A 20,105-nucleotide genomic window follows, 5' to 3' on the forward strand; every position below is an offset into this window, starting at 1 on the left:
CTACCCAAAATACAAAAATTAGCCTGGTGTCGTGGCACACAACTGTAATCCCAGCTACTTAGGAGGCTGAGACAGCAGAATCGCTCAAACCTGGGAGGCGGAAGTTGCAGTGAGGCAAGATCACGCCACCACACTTCAGCGTGGGCAACACAGTGAGACTCTGTGTCAAAAAAAAAAGAAAAAAAAAAAAAAGAAAATCTGACTGTGTCCTTTCTTGCTTAAAAACCCTTTAATGGCTACTTACTCCTCTTAGTATACTTAGAAAAACGGCAAAAACTTCTTAACATGACCTATAAAAACCTAACAAGGACAGGCCTCTCTCTTCACCTCAAACCATGATCTTTTTCTCTCCAACTCTCACTGTTCAAGCCATGCTAGCCTTAATTAGGTCCTTCATTTCACCATTCTCCCTTCTACCATAGGGCCTCTGCACTTGCTATTTCTTCTGTCTGGACAACCATCTCCCATCTATCCTTTCTTTGCCAAGTTAACATCTACTCCTCCTTCAGATCATAGCACAAGTATCATTTCTTGAGGATGCCTTCTCTAATCTGGTCAAATCTCACTAATGTAAGTGTTACCCAATACCTACTCTTATGCCACTGTCACAGGTGCAATTTAAACACTTAATTTGACATTTCTGTCTTCTCCACCAGACCCTAAGTTCCATGGGGGAAGGGTATCACATCAGTTTTTGCCCCACATAATATCCTGTTGCCTAGGTGGCCCAATAAAAATGTGTTGCATGAATGAACAAATGCATGAACCATGCTCAAAAATCATCAGATATGGTCCAGACTGCCTAAGTCAAAGTTCAGTTGCCAGCAATCACAAAACATTCACCACTAGGTCAAACTCCTATCACCATGATCTTCACTATACTAAATTTTCTTTGGCAAGGTCCTTTTAGCTAAGATAATGAAGTTTACTTATGACAGGCCTTCTTCTGGTGGCTTCCTATTTACATGAAGAAACCATCAAAAACTCAAACTCCATTGAATAAAATAAAGCAATCTAAGAATGTCTGATTGTAGCTTTCATAACAAAACTATAAATTAGTTTTTTGAGTTTTTCTTAACACCTCATTGAGTTTTTCTTAATACCTCGTTTTCTTAATACTTCATGTCAAGTCCCAAAGCAAAGACAAGTCATTCCTCATTTGTCTTGAAATCTGAACCTCTTACTCAACTTATCCCAAGATAAACCACTGAAAATAAAACTCTACCAAAAAATAACATTTAAAGAAGTTAAAGTCTCTAGACACTTAAAAAATCAAAAGAAAAAAAAAACTCGGCAGAAAAAGGAGAAGAAATGAGGGCAATGTTTGGATGAAAAACTCTCTTTGACCACACAAAACAAGAAACACATCTTCCCCATGAATTCTGGCAAGGTCAATTCTCAGCCTCATTCACAAAATTCTTGGATAGCTTCCTTGGCCTAAAAACAACAACAACAACAAAAACCCCACATGACTTCACAGTGACTATTCTAAAGCCTGAGTATGGATATGGTTGCCTAGGAATATTGCCCATCTCGATGGTAAGCAAACAGTTCTCAGTGATGTTTCAAAAATTTTTCTTAAGTCATAAAAATAGTAGATATTATAATTCATTTTTTAAAAGGTAAATGAATGGAAAATGTAAGATCCTGTTTTAAACAGAAGCTGCAGTATCAGAAATTAGAGATTTAGGAAAAGACAAACATTTCTAGAGAAGTAATGAGAGTTAAAGAAAACACTGGTCCTTCAGATTCCAAAATGGCCAAATGACTCAGCAAGAAAGTTTAGTAATACTATACCAATGTCAATTTCCTGGTTTCGATATTATACTACAGTTACATAAGATGCCACCACTGGGGGAAGCTAGGGGAAGGATTCAAGGGACTCTATGCTATTTTTGCAACTTTCCGTGAATCTACAATCATTTCAAAATAAAGTTTTAAAAAAATATTAGTGGGGAATATTCAGGATAATACAACTGTAATTTTAAGTAGCGTGTAGCACTTTCCCAAGCACTGAGTCATTCTAGTGAATTTCTGAACCTGAATGGATCGTGAGAACTCCTGGATAGGTAGCCAGTGGTCAGGAGCACAGGTAGCGAAGGGACCTCCAAATTTGTGGCTGGTGTCTTAAGTGAGGATAGTCTTCTGGGGACTGTGACCTTAACCTATAAAGTCTATGTTAACTCCCAGTAGTGTCAGAATTCCATTGCAACAACTTCTAGGTAATCTACTATCAGTATTTCTTTTTTCAAAAACACTGCTCTAGGATCTACAATTCAGGTTTTCTAAGTCCCAAATTCAAAACTATGAATCAACAAATAATGCATTAAATGTCAAACAGTATTTCAAACATGTATGAGCAACGAAAAACAACAGTTAAGAAAGTTAAGAATTGGTTCTCAAAATAAAACAATGTTATACAACGTCATGAATTTCTCCAATAAAGATTAAGTGGCCTTGGGCTTTCAAGTTTTAACTCTGGTCCAATCTCCAATGAAATTATCTAACTTTCCTCCTCAACTAGCTGATTCACTAAATTAGCAAAACATGTAGATGAGGTACTTCTGTCTCTAAGTCAAGAAATTCTTTTAGGGAGTCTAAAAAGAAGAGTAAATATGTTGTGTCTAACCCCTATTAACCTCAATAGGGATGGCACCAGGTTCAAGAGGCCAAAGAAGAGACCCAGAACCAGCAAACGAGACATGGGATTTTTTTTTTTGAGACGTAATCTTGCTCCCTCACCCACACTGGGGTGTAATGGCATGATCTCAGCTCACTGCAACCTCTGCCTCCCAGGTTCAGGCAATCCCCCTGCCTCAGCCTCCCAAGTAGCTGGGACTACAGGCATACACCACCAAACCCGGTTAATTTTTTTTGTATTTTTAGTAGACGGGGGTTTCACTATGTTGGTCGGGCTGGTCTCGAACTCCTGACCTCAAGTGATCCACCCACCTCAGCCTCCCAAAGTGCTGGGATTACAGGCATGAGCCACCACGCCCAGACAAAACATGGGATTTTATTAGGGGCTTACCTACAGGGAAGAGAGTCCAGTAGCGGTGGGGTGGACAGAAGAACCTCCTTACATACAGCCCAGTGGCAGCAGACTGGACAAGACATCCACCTTAACTACAGTCCAGTGATGGCAGGCTGGACAACATATCTATACTGCCCAGTGGCAACGGACTGCCTAATTATAAACAAAACATACAGGAAGCAGAAAGATCAATAATTAAAGAGAAAAGCTACTATGAAACTACTATTCTTCATAGATTTAGATACCTCTTTTTATATACCACCTTGTATTTGTATAGTACTTTGTAATGTCCAAGTACTTTTTTTAATTTTTTTTTCTTTTTGAGACGGAGTCTCGCTCTGTCACACAGGCTGGAGTGCAGTGGTGCGATCTCAGCTCACTGCAAGCTCCGCCTCCTGGGTTCACACCATTCTCCTGCCTCAGCCTCCTGAGTAGCTGGGACTACAGGCACCCGCCACTAAGCCTGGCTAATTTTTTGTATTTTTTTAGTAGAGACAGGGTTTCACCTTGTTAGCCAGGATGGTCTCGATCTCCTGACGTCATGAGCCGCCCGCCTCAGCCTCCCAAAGTGCTGGGATTACAGGCGTGAGCCACTGCGCCCAGCCATGTCCAAGTAACTGTTAACACATTATCTCAATTGATCCTCACAATAATCCTGTGAGGTACTTGATGTTATTTCACATTTTACAGATGAGAAAAATGACCCTAAATGGCATGCTGAAGGTCACACAGCCAGCAGGCAGAAAAGCTGGAACTTACACTCTTGACTACTCTACCACAGGTGTCCCTCTAAACGAAGGGAAGTTTTACAATGCTAACACAACTTTCTGAACACCATCCTTTTCACATTTTACAGATAAGAAAAATGAGCCTAAATGGCATGCTCAAGGTCACACAGCCAGCAGGCAGAAAAACTGGAACTTACACTCTTGACTATTCTACCACGTGTCCCTCTAAATGAAGGGAAGTTTTACAATGCTAACACAACTTTCTGAACACCATCCTCCATATCGCAGCACACTACTAAACAGCTTCGAGACACACAAAAAAATTAGAATCAGTCACAGAATTACAGGAACCTTAAGGATCATTTCTAGTATAATTTCCCATTTTACATTTTTGGTTTTTTTGAGACAGTGTCACTCTGTCACTCAGGCTGGAGTGCACTGGCACAATCTCGGTTCACTGCAACCTCTGCCTCCTGGACTCTAGTCATCCTCCCACCTCAGCCTCCTGAGTAGCTAGAACCACAGGTGCATGCCACCACGTCCAGCTAATTTTTTGTATTTTTGGTAGAGACAGGGTTTTGTCAGGTTGCCCAGGCTGGTCTCAAGCTCGTGAGCTCAAGCAATCCACCCACCTCAGCCTCCCAAAGTGCTGGAATTACAGGCATGAGCCACCACACATGGCCATTATTTTTTCTTATAAAATGTTTTCTGCACTCAGGATCAAAAAAAATTTTTTTCAGGGTCCTCACATTTAACATCTGCAAGCATGTAGGAAGATCAAGAAGCTGAGAAAATAAAAGGATTAAAACATACAAAACCTGAATATGTTTTGCCTGACTTCCCCTTGGTCCCCAACATATTTGTTGGAAAAAACACTTTCTTATTCATAGGCATAGGTCAAATTTAAGATTTCTTCTGATAGCTTTAATAACTTTTCATTTTAAATAAGTGATTACCTTAGATTATCTACAAAACGTGTTTTCTGTTATTGCTTCTCAAACTGTTGAAGCAATTAATATAAACATAGTATATGGTAAACTAATAGAAAAATAACATGAAGGAACAAAAAGAATCTTGTAGGCCATAGCTAAAAATTTTCAAGATTTTGACTGCTCATAGTATAATTTCCTTCATTTTGACACAAACATTGCAAAATTCTCAATCTAGTCCAATAACCACATGTAAATCTTACTCAAGGAGAAAAAGGTGGTATCTCAAAGTCACATTCCTTTTCACTATAGAAACATTTTTTAAATATGTACAGGTTTTTATTGCTTAAACTTATTTAAGCACGTAAGTCACTATGAAGCAAATATAGAAACAAATGATTTAAGTATGAGATAAACTATAAAAAATGAATCCAGGCTGGGTGTGATAGCTCACGCGTTATCCCAGCACTTTGTTTTGGGAGGCTGAGGCAGGAGGATCACTTGAGGCCAGGAGTTTGAGAACAGCCTGGGCAACATAGCAAGACCCCATCTCTATGAAGAATACAACAATTAGGTGGGCATGGTGGCATGACCCTATAGTCCCAGGTACTTGGGAGGCTGAGGTGGGAGGATTGCTTGAGCCTGGCAAGCCGAGGCTGCAGTGAGCCATGATCTCACCACTGCACTCCAGCCTCAGCAACAGAGAGAAACCCTGTCTCAAAACACACACACACACACACACACACACACACACACACACACACACACACACACACGTATATACATGAATTCATGGTCTAGGAAATCTACTTTTTGACTTTTTTGTTCTAATTTGATACTGCTTCCCTTCTGTTCTCTGCCTAAAAAATAAACATATCTAGGACTCTGCTCAATTAATTTTTCCCTCTTCATAGTGCCTGACATGGTGCTCAATAAATATATGTTTAAACTTAAAAATTTCCCACTAATCACTAGCATACCATAATCCAGCCTCCATGACTAGGAAGCTACATGGCAACTTATCTCACTACATCAGTGTAATTGTATAATTTTTGATCTATCAATCGCCAATGATAACTGAAAAAACCTGTTTTGGGCACCAAAGCAAGGGTTTCAGGACATAAAGCAAAGAAGAAAATAATTACTGATAGTTTATTTAATCTAACACAAATATTCAAAAACTTTAAAAATACATATGTTAAAGCATTCAATATTTTCCACCCTCTACCCTCAGGAATCAACTACTCCTTACTAAGAACCACTTACATATAAAAATAGATGTTTCATACCTCAGTGTCATAATTGAACTCAATAAAATATTAAGCGAGTGGAATTTTTTTTTTTAATAGAGATGAGGTCTCTATTGCCCAGGCTGGTCTCAAACTCCTGAGCTCAAGCAATCCTCCCACCTCAGCCTCCCAAAGTGCTGGGATTACAGGCATGAGCCACTGCGCCCAGCCCGTGAGTGGAAATTTGTCCACAATATATTATGACGTGTACGGGGGAGATGCGGTGGGGGGAAACGGGTAATAGTACATACATTACTATCAAGATACAAATATGTGTATATAAGTATGTTTGCACCTGAGTCTACAGTGTTCATCAAAATGTTAACATTGATTACCACTGAAAATTATCAGAGAAATTATAACTTTCTGAATTATACTTATCTAAGCATTTTCTATAACAAACACATTATTATTTTTTTTTTTTGAGATGGAGTCTCGCCCTGTCACCCAGGCTGGAGTGCAATGGTGCGATCTCAGCTCACTGCAACCTCTGCCTCCCCGGTTCAAAGGATTCTCCTGCCTCAGCCTCCAGAGTAGCTGGAATTACAGGTGCCCGCCACCACACCCAGCTAATTCTTGTATTTTTAGTAGAGATGGCGTTTCACCATGTTGGCCAGCCTGGTCTCGGATTCCTGACTTTGTGATCTGCCCACCTTGACCTTCCAAAGTGCTGGGATTACAGGCGTGAGCCACCATGCCCAGCCATTTTTACAATCCAAAGACAATAAAACATTTACTCCACTAACCTAGGAATGTGTGGACTATTCAGGATTTGAACAAGCATGCTCTTCCAACCATCTTTGTTTTCACATGAAGTAACTAACATAAGGGGGACAAAATAAAACAAATGTGGTTACTATGGGACTAAGACCTGCATGATATTCCTTTGGTGCTCTGAGAAGTTGGAAGGGGAGTGAGGGTAAGCAGAAACACAAAATAATTATTAAAGAATTATTACTTACGGTGGCCGGGCACAGTGGCTCACGCCTGTAATTCCAGCACTTTGGGAGGCCGAGGCGGGCAGATCATGAGGTCAGGAGATCAAGACCATCCTGGCCAACATGGTGGAACCCCATCTCTACTAAAAATACAAAAATTAGCTGGGTGTGGTGGCGTGCACCTGTAGTCCCAGCTACTTGGGAGGCTGAGGCAGGAGAATCGCTCGAACCTAGGAGGCAGAGGTTTCAGTGAGCCGAGATCGCACCACTGCACTCCAGCCTGGCGACAGAGCAAGACTCCATCTCAAAAAAAAAAAAAAAAAAAGAATTATTACCTATGGCAAGAACCTTTCAAGTGATTTATAATCTCATTGTTAAAACAAGACTTTAAATATAATTAAGATAACCCTATTAAAAAACAGAGAAAGAATTCAAATAAACATTTCTCCAAAGAAAATATCCAAACGGCCAAAAGACACATTAAAAGATGCTCACCTTGTTAGTCATTAAGGAAATACAAATAAAACCACAATGAGGTACCATTTCACACCCACTAGGGTGGTTAAAATCAAAGTATAACAAGTGTTAAAGAGAAGTAGAAATTAGAACCCTCATACACTGCTGGTGGGAATGTAAAATGGCCCAAGCAGTTTGTTTTTGGAAAACAGCCTTACGGTTCCTCAAAATGTTAAACATAAAAGAGTTACCATATTTCCTAGCAATTCCATTTCTAGGCATATATGTATAGTTCACACAAAACCTTGTACACAAACGTTCCTAACAGCATTATTCAAAATGGCCAAAAAATGGAACCAATGTAAACGTTCATCAACTGATGAAAAGATAAACAAAACATGCTATATTCTCCATACGATGGAATCTTACTTGGCAATAAAAAAGAACAAAGTACTGATACATGCTACAACAAAATGGATAAATCTTGAAATTATGCTAAGTGAAAGAAGCCAGTCACAAAGGACCACATATGGTATAATTCCATTTATATGAAGCATCCAGAATAGGCAAATCCTTAGGAAAAGAACATAGATTAGAAGTTATGCAGGGATAGAGCAGGTGGGGTGGAAATGTGGAATGACTGCTCAATGGGTACAGAGTTTCTTTTGGGGGTGATGAAAATGTTTTGGAATTAGGTTGTGGTGATGGTTGTACCGCTCTGTGAATATACTAAAAACCACTGAAATGTACACTAAGAAAAATGAAGTTTAAGGTATATAAAATATATCTCAAAAAAGCTGTAAAGCAAAATGTTAATAGGAGAAATGGGTGCATGACATACAGATACTCTGTACTATCTGTAATATTCCTGTAAATCCAAAACTTCTAAAATAAAAGGTGTATATACAAATTAGGAAACAAGACATATAATAAATAACTAAAGTAAGGGATGAGCTCAAATAGCACCACAGAACTTTGAAAAGATTCACGCACAGTGTTTCAGATTTTAAAATAAGTGCTGAATAAATATTAGATGGAAACAAATGAGGTTAGGCCTCATCCACAGGGTCACACACAGCACAGATAGAAGGAAAAATAGAATTCAAAGACCTGAAACAAGCTCATCGCTCATCTGACCAAACAATTTCCATTTTCTTACTTACATAAACTTTCCAAATAAATTTACTTTCTCACAACCCAAAAACTTTCAGAAATGTCTACGTGGAAAAATATACACATGCTGGTAAACAACAGTGTCACTTTATCAATGTAAATCTAGTCCCTCTGCACCTTGGATTAGGATTTTATTAGGAAAGCATTTTAACACAATTTTGCCATATCCATTTCTAAAAGTCTAAAGACCTTATTTTCTATAGCTAAGACGTTATTATCATAGAATTTAAGATTCAATTCAGGTGAAACCTAAAAGATGTCAAGATTCGTTTTCATTGTCTTCTCCATATGAATAATAAAGCATTCAAAGTGTTCAAAAAGAAGATACTGACTGGAAAGGGACATAGGGAATTACTAGGGGGATAAAAATGTCCTATACCTTTACTTTATTCTTGGTTATACTGTACCCATACACTGTTGTATGCATACGTAAAAATTCATTAAGCTATATATACATCTTTGATCTCTGGATCAAAAGAGCTGGAAATTATACCTCAATTTTAAATAATGAATTTTTTAAGTGTTCCAACAAATTACCTCATTATCCCAAAGCATGTGATGTAAGAATAAGATTTTGTTTTCTTTTAATAAAAGGAATCAAGCATGGAGAAGTAAAGCAGTTTGCCTTGGTACCTCAAAAATCAAGAAGAAAAACAAGTCTCCCAACTCTGTTCTATAATCTAAACTTCATGCCTCACAGAGATTGAATCCTGAGATTCTACTGAGAAGGTGAAAAGAAAAAGGGGAAAAGGGCAGAATAAAAGAATAAGGGGAAAAAGAACAGAACCAATCCTCACTCAATAAGTCACCCTGAGAGGCCAGGCGCAGTGGCTCACGCCTGTAATCCCAGCACTTTGGGAGGCCGAGGCAGACGGATCACCTGAGGTCAGGCGTTCAAGACCAGCCTAACCAACATGGTGAAACCCCGTCTCTACTAAAAATACAAAAATTAGCCGGGTGTGGTGGCGCGCACCTGTAATCTCAGCTACTCAGGAGGCTGAGGCAGGAGAATCGCTTGAACCCGGGAGGTGGAGGTTGCAGTGAGCCAAGATCGTGCCACTGTACTCCACCCTGGGTGACACAGCGAGACTCTTATCTCAAGAAAAAAAAAAAAAAAGAATAAGGCTAAAAAAAAAGTAAGAACCAAATCAACATCCTCTCCATCCCCATCCCCAACATGCCCCCAAATGCCATGTCCTTGTTCTCAAAAGAAAAAATTATTTTATCTAGAACTAGTTGTGAAATAATGCAAAGAATGCAAAAGAAGTTATTGGGTTCATGCTCTCTCTAAAAACCATCACAGTGCTACCATCTCTTGCATCCTTGTGCAGTTCTGTAAAAGAGTTCTAAGGCACTATACTTTTTACTATATTTTCCCTTTTTTTCACATGTCCACATGTCTGTAGAGAGAAGGTTGGGAGCCCACATAGGCCTCAACAGATTGATACGAAGTATGGCTCTTATTTCAGTCATAAAATTTTAAAGTTGGACTAGGTCTGAGCAGTCAATAATCCTAAGAGACTTGCCTAAGATCTCACAGCTTAGCAAGTGGCAGAGTCAAATCAAAGTTGAATCTAGCCTTCTATTCACCACACCACATTTATACCTATGCCCAATTAGAAACTAGACAGTAACTTATCCAAAGTGATAACTGCACTCAGGAAAAAAATAGTTTATATTATCCAAATTCTCATACCCATCTGTTCCACAGCATCAGTCTTCTAATAAATTTATAAGAATTATAACTACTGGCTGGGCACGGTGGCTCATACCTATAATCCCAGCACTCTGGGAGGCTGAGGCAGCCAGATCACTTGAACCCAGGTTCGAGACTAGCCTGGGCCACATGGCAAGACCCCATCTCTAGTGAAAATACAAAAAATCAGCCTGTAGGAGAATCATCTAAGCCCAGGAAATCAAGGCTGCAAAGAGCTGAGATCACACCCTGCATTCTAGCCTGGGTGATGGGAGTCAGATGCTGTCTCACAAAACAAACAAAAAAGAATTTTAACTGTCAATTAGGTTATGGTCAGTACCTTCTTTTTTTCTGTAGTAAAATCCCCTTGGTAAACTGATTTAATGCCAAAAGGTTATTTGGTAAATAAAAACTGAAGGCAAACAGAGGTGAATGGTTTTAAAGAATATGTTTGGCAACCAAAAACATTAATACAGTCATTTATCCATTTGGCAAACTTTGAAATGCCTACTAGGTGTCCAGGCACTACATTGGACCCAACAAACACAAAAGATACAGGAGACTTTGGTCTAGGTAGGGAAACACCACAAAGTGGTAAGAGCCATGATGGGAAACCTGGGGTGCTGAGGAAGCCCAGAGGAACAGCATCTATCTTAATCTGGAGGGTCAAGAAGTCAGACTAGCCTCTTACACTACCAAACAGTAAGATTTGCTCCAGAAAGCTCAGGCTTCTTATTCATTTTTTTTTCCCTGTAGTGATGCAAGGCGCAATCCGGGCTCACTGCAACCTCCACCTCCCAGGCTCAAGAGATCTTCCCACCTCAGCTCCCACTGGAAGTACAGGTACATGACACCACATCAATTTTTTTTTTTTTTTATAGAGACGGGGTTTTGCCATGTTGCCCAGGCTGGTTTCAAACTCATGGGCTCAAGTGACCCACCTGCCTCAGACTCCCAAAGTGCTGGGATTACAGGCATGAGCCACCACTCCTGGCATCCTTGCACTTCTTAAAATAAGGATGTATTATGTTTATAACCAGAAAAAATATGGATGGCTATCAAAATAGCCCAAAGAGGATAGGGAGAAAATGATGAAAGCTTGAACTATAAGGTCTGTAAGAGCAGAAGATTGATCTTATTTTCCACTATATCCTTAATTCCTTGCATAATGTCTGGCACATAATAGATGCTTAATAAATGTCAGAATAAACGAGTGAATGAGTGAATAAATGAACACTCTTAAGGTTCAACAGGGAAGACACGTTTCAGAAGTAAAAAAGAAAGAAATTAAAGAAAACCCCAATTTTGTAGACTGGTTGGCTAAATGAATGACGGGCCATTACTCAAGATAAGTAAAACTAGAGGAGGTATAGGTTTATGGGAATGCAAAAAAAATCACTGCAAAATGCCAATGACTTTGGTAGAAGACACACTAGGTTTCAGGAACCAGCGGGATCTCAAAATGCAGATGTCCAGCAGGCAGTAGGGAAGTGCAAGCTGAATGTGCAGATTTGAGTGTCATCTACATGAAGCTTATATCAGAGATCACAGCTATCATATACCATAGTTTATGGACTCTCACTGCTCTTAATCAACAACAGAATAAGATATGCAGATCAAAATGGAATACACCCACTATTCTGGATGCCCTGACACCCAATCTGACCTTTATCCTACTGATTTCTAAACTTACGATTATGAAATAAATACACATTATGCTTTAGAGACTTCATCTCTCATTTGTTTCCTAATGGTGCACAAAGACCCACAGCTATATACATACATACATACATATATATAAAATATATATTATACATATATAATATATATACATAATATATAATATATGCATATATTATATACATATATACATAATATATATTATATATACATAATATATATTTTATATATATATATATATTTTTTTTGAGACAGAGTTTCGCTCTTGTTGCCCAGGCTGGAGTGCAATGGCTCGATCTCAGCTCACCGCAACCTCTGCCTCCCGGGTTCAAGCAATTCTCCTGCCTCAGCCTCCCGAGTAGCTGGGATTACAGGCATGCGCCACCACGCCCGGCTAGTTTTTTATTTTTAGTAGAGACGGCGTTTTTCCATGTTGGTCAGGCTGGTCTCGAACTCCCAACCTCAGGTGATCCACCCACCTTGGCCTCCCAAAGTGCTGGGATTACAGGTGTGAGCCACCACTCCTGACCATATTTTATATTTTCACTATTTGCTACAGACAGAAATCTTGGCTCATAGATCCAGGACAGATAAGAAATTCAATACATTTGGCATTATTTACCATAAAGACACAAAATGTATATACTGGTTTTATTCACTAAAAACAGGCAAATTATCACAAAATAATGGTTTGTCACATGCTACAGATTTTTTAAAGTTCCTGTTTGAAACTTGAAATACTTTTGAAAAACAAATGAAATACTTTTGAAAAACAAATACTAAAGAAAAACAAATTCTTTATCAACAATATTTTTATAAATGTTTATTCTCACTATAGGACAGGAAAAGTTATTTTTTGATACCTGTTTCACCTAACTCCAAGATTACGACATCATGATCCTTCCAACTGTCCTCACCTACACGAGTCTCATCCTTGTCCAATTCATCCTACCTATGAGTTAAAAAAAAAAAAAAAACACTTCTTCATTTCCTTTGTTTCAATTCTACCTCTCAAAGTCCACTCTTCATATCTTAAAATGACCTTATTCAAAACTAAGCTTGTCTCCAAAAGGTCAGCAAATGGGTAGGGCAGGCTAGTCTCACAAACACAGAAACACAAATGTATGATTCAAGTATCTCCATGCTTTCATCCATGTTATTTTTCATACTTGCAATGATAGCCTTCTTCTTCAACATTACAAATAGAGAACACAGATCAAATCCTCCTGTAATCGCTTCAGCAGTCACCTATTCTCTTCCTTCTTTATATTTCCATAATACAAACCATATGGCCTTCAATAGCTAGTTTTCCTGTTTTCCTCTTTCCACACTGGCTTCTTGAAGTGCCATATCAAATCTAAATTCCTTAACAATACCATTAGTATTCAATAAATGCTAATTCAGTGATAGGTTTAAATCTGTCTCTAAATTAAAAAATTATCTAGTCCTAACCTGGTGTGGGTAGAAAATCTAATGTAACTCTACCAGAGTAAAGAAAGAACATATTATAGCCAAGCAAATAACTGAAGCCACAGAAGGTGGCTTATTTCACAACACTTCCCAGTTCATCCTATCTGGTGACTGCATTGGCTTATTTTCAAGAAACTGACTTTAAGGCCATAGCAGAAATAAGTTTTTAAAAAATAAGACCAGAATAAACTGAGTCACTGAGTCAGAGCTACAAGACAAGTGATTCTAAAGATGACGACAGATGAAGACTCTAGGTCACACAGATAGTTTGTGGCATACAAACGCTAGAACAGAGGCTTCTAACTTCTAGAAGAGTAACATATTTATTGTGTGCCTAATACGTGCCAAGAACTCTGCTAGGCACTATGTTAGACTAGTACCCATTCTTGTACATCAAGATACTTCCCATAGATGTTCTAAAACATTTAAAATATTAATTTAAGGCTCACATTCTAAGGAAATCCCTGTGTTACAAGAAGACAACGCCCACATCTCTAACAAATACGTTAAAACAGGCAGGCAGAGGGGGGAAAAAACCATACAAGCAGGAAAGAATTTGGAATTCCAAACAATTTACTCTTCCTTTTCTGGCTATGAAAATTCGCATACTATTGTTTACCAATAAAGAGATTAAGACCACCAAAAGGCATTTCTACCCAAATTTCATGACCCAACAGTTTGGAAAAAATGAACATTATTCCTGGCAGAAAAAAATTATCTGTTTTTGTCACATCACATGCAGAGCCATCTGAGGACAAATGTCTAAGCAAAAAAAGAAACAATACTGGAATTTGATAAAGACTCCTCAGGAATATGGCATTTAGCTGTTTCTTTTCTTTTCTTTTCTTTTTTGAGATAGAGTCTTGCTCTGTTGCCCAGGCTTGAGTGCAGTGGCGCAATCTTGGCTCATTGCAACCTCCACCTCCTGGGTTCAAGCGATTCTCCTGCCTTAGTCTCCCAAGGAGCTGGGATCACAGGTGCACACCATCATCCCCAGCTAATTTTTGTATTTTTAGTAGCGACGGGGTTTCACCATGTTGGCCAGGCTGGTCTTGGACTCCTGACCTCAAGTGATCCACCCACCTTGGCCTTCCAAAGTGCTAGGATTACAGGCGTGAGCCACTGCGCCCAGCCTAGCTGTTTCAATGGAACCTTTCATCAAAGGATCTCAAAACAAATGTTACTGACATTACCAATAATCAAACTGGTGACCCTATGGCTACAGAAAGAAATATATCAATGACCTAAGGAATTCAATACTGATATTCTGAAACCCAGCCCTCTGTTCTAAAAACAAAATCTAGTTTTATGTATAGTAGTGTGCTATAAGAAACATACATATTTGGTCTTTGTCCTTGATTCCTGGCAGAGCTCCTAAAACCCTTAGGTTTTCCTCAATAACAAAAGTGCTTTTTGTTATTCATAATGTATTCCTTTCAACCACACCTGAGTTTATACTAATTAGGTGACTCTTGGTGGGCCTCTAGATAGCTTCAGGATAGGGCTGGTTGCCACGGGAACCAACCAAGCGATTAGAGTATTGGAACTTTTAGTCCTCCACTCCTCAACCTTTGGGGAAGAGAGAGGAACTGGGGACTGACTAAATGATGGGGTTTGGAAAGATTCCCAGGTAGTGAATACATGGAGGTGCTGGGAGGGTTTTGTGCCCAGAGAGGACATGAAAGCCTCACACCCCTCCCCCATAGCTTGCCCTATGTATTTATTTCATTTAGCTGTTCCTGAGTTGTACCCTTTATAATAAATTGATAAACATAAGTGTTTTCCTGAGTTCTATGAGTCTTTCCAGTGAATTAACGAACCTGAGGAAGGGGTCACAAGAACCCCTGAATTTGCAGCCAAGCCAGACAGAAGTGTGGGTGGCCCAAGACTTGTGACTAGCATCTCAAGCAGCAGCAGTCTTTTGGGACTGAGCCCTTTAACTTGAGATCTGACACTAACTCCAGGTAGACAGTGTCAGAATTGAATGGAATTGTTGAACACTCAGTGTCATAGAACTGAAGAATTGGTGAATTACGTGTGGTATGGAAAAACCCCCATAGGTAGTAATTCTTGGGATATATTTGTAAAGCTTGATGATACAAATGTATTTGTTGATATAACCTCCCAACTTACCTTGATGCACATGTACAAATAGAAAACCCAAAAATGTAAGCAATGCTGTCAAGAACAGTTGCCACTAAAAATAACTGGCATTAATTTTATGCCATCTACATGCCAGGCATTAAGCTCAGCATAAATTATTTGCAGTGTACAAAACTCTGAGACGCAGATACTGTCCTCAACAGCAGAAGAGACAATTAAATCTCATAAATGTCCCACTATACACAGCAAGTAGCAGAGTTAAAGCTAGTTTTAACACATAAATCCCTGCCAACTTCTACATTACGGCAACCTTTACTTTTTATCATGTAGTGTAAAATTATAAACTTTAACAATCCTTGAGGACAGCATCCTCAAAATATGTTCTTGAAAGACTAGTCTTGAAAAATTCTCTCAAATAATAAAAATAAAATATAGGGAAATCACATGTACCTATCTAGTATTCTACTTGTCTCCACATTTTTTTAAGAACTGCCTTTTTCAGCATTATACTCTTGCTGACTGACTGACATTTCATTTTTTTCTCCTCCAGTTAATAAGAAACTAAAGTCATCAAGACACTACTTTCTCTTCAGTACCAATATCAGCAATGAGGAAAGAGGTCACTAGAAATCAGGAAATCTTACAACTTCTCAATATATTTGGATAGTTACATTTCCAAGTATTATCTTCAGTACCAAAATCCTAATTCTTCAATTGTTTTTCATTAGATATGGTGGCTAATGAGGCTGGACAGCGTGGAAGCTCACGCCTGTAATCCTAGCACTTTGGGAGGCCGAGGCGGGCGGATCATGAGGTCAGGAGATCGAGATCATCCTGGCTAACATGGTGAAACCCCATCTCCACTAAAAATACAAAAAATTAGCCAGGCGTAGTGGCTGGCGCCTGTAGTCCCAGCTACTCAGGAGGCTGAGGCAGGAGAATGGCGTGAACCCAGGAGGCGGAAGTTGCAGTGAGCCCAGATCGTGCCACTGCACTCCGCGGGTGGCGGGGGGGGGGGGGGGTGGCGACAGAGCGAGACTCCATCTCAAAAAAAAAAAAAAAAAAAAGATATGGTAGCTAAAGCTCTCACTATTCTGGTCTCATTCATCTAGAAAATTTAGATTATCCCCGTCCTTTTAAAATGTAACATCCAAGAATGGATACAACATAGATATAATCTGACAGTCCAAGAACAAAGGGACTATTACTTCTTTTAATCTAGCACTGTACCTCTGTAAGTGTTCACCAATGTTAGCTTTTTTTTAAACAGCCAAATCATACAACTTACCTTAGATTATGGGACTCATCAAATGAAAACAAAACTTTTGAGCCAGATAATTTCTGTTTAAGAGTAGGATCTTGCCTGGGTGCGGTGGCTCACACCTGTAATCCCAGCACTTTGGAAAGCTGAGACAGGTGGAGAGCCTGAGGTCAGGAGTTTGAGACCAGCCTTGCCAACATAGTAAAACCCCATCTCTACCAAAAATGCAAAAATTAGCCAGTTGTGGTGGCATGCGCCTGTAATCCCAGTTACTTGGGAGGGTGAGGCAGGAGAATTGCTTGAACCCAGGAAGTGGAGGTTGCAGTGAGCAGAGATCATGGCCACCGCACTCCAGCCTGGGCCTAGGCAACAGAGTGAGACGCTGTCTCAAAAAAAAAAAAAAAAAAAAAGAATAGGATCTTACATTTCTATTACACCCACCTTGACACTTTCATACCTCATACGTACTTAAATCATCTTGATTTTCTTTGATGCAACATATTAGATAAACCTCCCAGTTTTAGTATCATTTATAAATTTTTTGGTAAGCATGCTTATACCATTATTCGAGATCTCGATCCACACAACTTAGCAACAGAATTTACAATCCCGTGTAACCACAACTAAGCTCTACATCAAAATAAGCAAACCAAGTCAAATGACTAACAAACTGGGAAAATAAATTTGCAACACATATTACAATAAGCTAATTCCATTACATAAACGGCTCCTACAAATTCATAAGAAAAAAAACTGTTAGGATGTTGTTAAACAGGAATTAAAATTTGAAAAAATAAAAAATGTGTAATCAATGAAAAAAGAATCAAAGTCTAACATGGACAGCCAGCTCACAAAAAAAGATACATGATTTTCATATAGATGAAAAGTTCTTCAACCTCATGCATGGGAGCAATGCAAATGAATCTACGAAGTGATACCATTTTTTTTACCTATCAGATTGGCAAAGACCAAAATGTTTGATAACACATCTAAGTTGTAAAGATAATGGAGAAACAAGCACTCTCATAGACTGCTGATTGTAAAATAATTCCAACTAAGGTCTTTAGAGAAAATTTTGAAAATATCTGTTAAAAATTTAATTATACCTACCTTTTCTTCAGAGCACCAGTACTCACGCAGCATTATTTGTAACAGCAAAAGTGCTAGCCACAGTTGTTATTCCAACAGCCATTTCTCCCTTCTTCCTCATTAACCAGAATTCACATTTTGTTCAAGATAGTAATGACTGGTTTCAGGCAATATGGCTATCATATTCTCTTTCCTAGACACACTTGGAGTGAGGGGCAGCACTATAAATCCCAGTGAAATGTAATGAGACATTACACAGGAAGTGCACTCAAAAGCATGGTCTGCTGACCCCACAGCATCAGCATTACATGGGAGCTTAATAGATATACAAATTCTCAGGCCCTACTCCAAACCTACGCATTTCAGAATCTCTGGAAGTATATCCCACAAATATGCAATATGAATTGTATTTTAACAAGCTCCCCATGTAATTCTATGCACACTAAAGTTCACGAAGCACTGTTTAGGAGACTTCTGGGAATTTCTTTCCTTCCCATGTAAAATGACAGCATCTTCCCAGTAAAAAAATGTTTTGCCCTCCATATCCTGTTTTTGAATGCAGTTGGTTGTGCTGGTTGGAGATGAGGCAGCCATGATGCAACCAAAAGGTGACACAGGGAGGCTGAAAAGCCAACATAATGAGGAAAATAAAGGTGAGGGGGAAAATGTGGGTCCTAAATATTGCTGAGCTACCAAACTAGTGCTGAATTACCTATCTCGTTGCTTCTGTTTATATAAGACAATAAAATATTTTTACAGCTTAAGTCACTATTAGATTTCCTGGGGTTTTTTAAATTATTACTTCCATTATTTACAATTGAATGTATCCTAATGATATATATTTTGTCTACGCATGGAATTTTTTTTTTTTTTTTTTGAGATCCAGAGTCTTGCTCTGTTGCCCAGGCAGGAGTGCAGTGGCACAACCTCGGCTCACTGCAACCTCCACTTCCCGGGTTCAAGCCTCCCGAGCAGCTGGGATTACAGGCACCCACCACCACGCTTGGCTAGTTTTTGTATTTTTAGTAGAGATGGGGTTTTGCCATGTTGGCCAGGCTGGTCTCAAACTCCTGATCTCAGGTGATCCATCCACCTCAGTCTCCCAAAGTGCTGGGATAACAGGCATGAGCCACCGCGCCCAGCCTATCCTTGGAAATTAATGGAGCTTTAATTCTAGTGGAAATGACACAGATTGGGGATAAGACTTGTTAGTGGTCTCAAGACTAACACTGGTTGTCTTAATGCAGTGTGGACATACGAAAAACCCAAAAGAAAAAAAATCACAGGAAATACATAACATGAAACACTATGCAGCTGAAAAAAAAAAAAAAAAAACTGACACAAGTTGGCCAGGTGTGGTGACTCACACTCATAATCCCAGCACTTTGGGAGGTGGAAATGGGAGGATTGCTTAAGGCCAGGAGTCTGAGATCAACCTGGGCAACATAGCAAGACCCTGTCTCGAAAAATTTTTTAAACTACCCAGGCGTGGTGGTGCACGCCTGTAGTCCCAGCTAGTCGGGAGGCTAAGGCAAGAGGATCCCTTGAGCCCAGGAGGTCAAGGCTGCAGTTAGCTACGATCACACGCACCACTACACACCAGCATAGGTGACAGAGTGACACCATGTCTCTAAAAAATAAAAATAATAAGTTTAAAAATACTGTTTTTTAATGACATGGGCTATAAGTAGCATACGGTTAATCCCTGGTCCAAAATGCTTGGAACCAGAAGTGTTTTAGATTTCAGATTTTTTCACATTTTGAAATATTTGCATTATACATACCAGGCAAGCATCCCAAATCCAAGCAGCATTTCTTTGAGTGTTATGTTGGTACCCAAAAGATTTCAGATTTTGGATTTTCAAATTTGGGATGTTCAAACTATATTGTATGAGGGAAAAAAGCAAGGTATAGAACTGTTTGAACAGTAGACCTCTATTTGAGTTTTTTAAAGGTAATATAAATATATATGTACATATATACACATATATGTACATAAAATATCTGGAAGGAGACACAAAAAGAGGTAAAAATGGTTGTTACTAAGGAGGAGAAGTAAGGACCAGGAATCAGGGATTAAAGTGAGACTTTCATTTCTATGGTTTCAACATCTGCATATTCCTATTCAAAATGAGTTTGAAATAAAAATGTTAAAAACTTCTTTTAGACTCATATTACACATAAGAGAATTCTCAAAGTGACTCAAAGCTGTTATTTCTACAAAGTACCTAAAAATTATTGTTTGCCTACCAGCACCTG

The 20,105-nt window shown here is 39.0% G+C and overlaps 1 protein-coding gene across 11 annotated transcripts in view; it reads right to left on the reverse strand.

Annotated features, from left to right (window-relative positions):
• The window catches only part of TMCC1 (transmembrane and coiled-coil domain family 1), a 246,278-nt gene that overhangs the window by 206,802 nt on the left and 19,371 nt on the right, over positions 1–20,105 (reverse strand). For 2 of the 11 annotated variants that reach the window (XM_055110438.2, XM_063602572.1), the window contains exon 2: positions 3,032–3,187. The exons of 8 other annotated variants lie outside the window; for them this stretch is intronic. The gene's annotated coding sequence lies outside the window, so the exon portion shown is untranslated. Of the gene's footprint in view, positions 1–3,031; positions 3,188–12,786; positions 13,235–20,105 lie in introns of those variants that run through there. One more of the 11 variants, XM_063602574.1, reaches the window with a different exon arrangement.

The sequence above is a fragment of the Pan paniscus genome, chromosome 2 (assembly GCF_029289425.2).
Source record: "Pan paniscus chromosome 2, NHGRI_mPanPan1-v2.0_pri, whole genome shotgun sequence".
Taxonomy (NCBI): domain Eukaryota; kingdom Metazoa; phylum Chordata; class Mammalia; order Primates; family Hominidae; genus Pan; species Pan paniscus.